The 1,511-nt window shown below is 36.4% G+C and overlaps 1 pseudogene; it reads left to right on the plus strand.

The window, feature by feature from the left end:
• The first annotated feature begins 877 nt into the window (after positions 1-877).
• Positions 878-984, plus strand: LOC137836266 (small nucleolar RNA R71; annotated as a pseudogene).
• The last annotated feature ends 527 nt before the right edge of the window (positions 985-1,511 follow it).

The raw sequence follows: 1,511 nt of genomic DNA on the forward strand, positions 1-1,511 counted from the left end.
TAGAATATATGGCCTTAAACGAAAGGGGGGTGAATTGTTTAAGAGGGGTTTTTGAAAACTTTTTTAGCTTGAACAAAATCCTTTGTGTGAATCCAGATCAGAATTTCAGTTAGCCAAGAATTTAAGCACAAAACAACAATGCACCAGAAAAACAATCGGTTGTTTCTGCGAAACAATAGGTTGTTTATACCAGTAAAGCAATAACAACTGAATTTAAAAGCGTTTAAGGGAAGAAAGAGATACACAAACAGTTTATACTGGTTCACTCTTAAACCAAGAGCTACATCCAGTCCCCAGAAGCCACTGGGCAATCCACTAAGCAATCAAAACAGATTACACCCAAACCACCAAAGTAGTGACCTTGAACCCTTCAAGAAACACACTCACATTGGCACAACACACACCAAGAATGTTGATCTTGACCACCTCAAGAGCACACAACACTCCATGGTAACAGCACCAGAAATTACAGAAGATTCAGAACGAATTACACTTGTTTACAGAACAATCTGAAATCAATACATATGTAATCCTGTTCCACTCTTTCTTGAGAAAACCCAAAGCTTTGAATGTTCAAAAACTTGAAAGCAATCTTTCTCACAACAGCAACTCCAGTCTTGCATCAAACACTTGGATTTGGATTCTTCAAAGCCCTTGATCACTATTGATCAACAGTATTAAGCTCAAGCACCTTTTTTTTCTGATAAACTTGTCTATCACGTTGAGCTTGATGATATGTTGAAGCCAATGCTTCGATAATCCTTGTTGCTTCTTCAACATTGACAACCATCATTGTACCACCAGCTTTGCATCCAGAATCATCTTTGTATGAGGTTTGAGGCCATTGTGGAAGATGTTCAACTGAGCAATATCTTTAAATTAATGATTTGGACATCTTCTCATCATTACTTTAAATCTCTCCCAAGCTTCACAAAATGGTTAATCTAGTCCTTGTCTAAACATAGAGATGTCAGACTTTTGTTTGATGTAACGGTAGAGTGGAAAAAATCTCTGTAAGAACTTCTCCTCTACATCTTTCCAACTGGTGAAGCTTTGATTTAAATGCAACTTGAGTCAATCGTTAGCTTTAACTACTAATGAAATAGGAAATAAATGCAAATGAACAAATTCAATATCACTTTCTTGGAATCCCATTGTTCCAACCAACTCATAAAAAGTAGACAGATGCACATACGGGTCGTCATGATCCATGCTAGTAAATTGATGAGTACTGATTAAATTGAGAAAAGATGGCTTCATCTCCAAAGACTTAGTAGCACGAGGGATTACAATGCTGGAAAAGTGTATGGTCCTTATTTCATAACATAATTACCAAGTGTTCTTTTGGGTGGTGGTTGTCTTTCCTCAGCCATGTTGCTTTCTTCTTGAATTGATTCAATGAGAAGGGTAGACATTGTTGAAAATTCTTCTCTAGCTCCTCCTTGCTTTTATTTTCTTTTTTTTTACTCTAAGTTGTTGAGTTGTCTTCTAAATTTCTAAATCCAATTGTA

The sequence above is a fragment of the Phaseolus vulgaris genome, chromosome 5, assembly GCF_000499845.2.
Source record: "Phaseolus vulgaris cultivar G19833 chromosome 5, P. vulgaris v2.0, whole genome shotgun sequence".
Taxonomy (NCBI): Eukaryota; Viridiplantae; Streptophyta; class Magnoliopsida; order Fabales; family Fabaceae; genus Phaseolus; species Phaseolus vulgaris.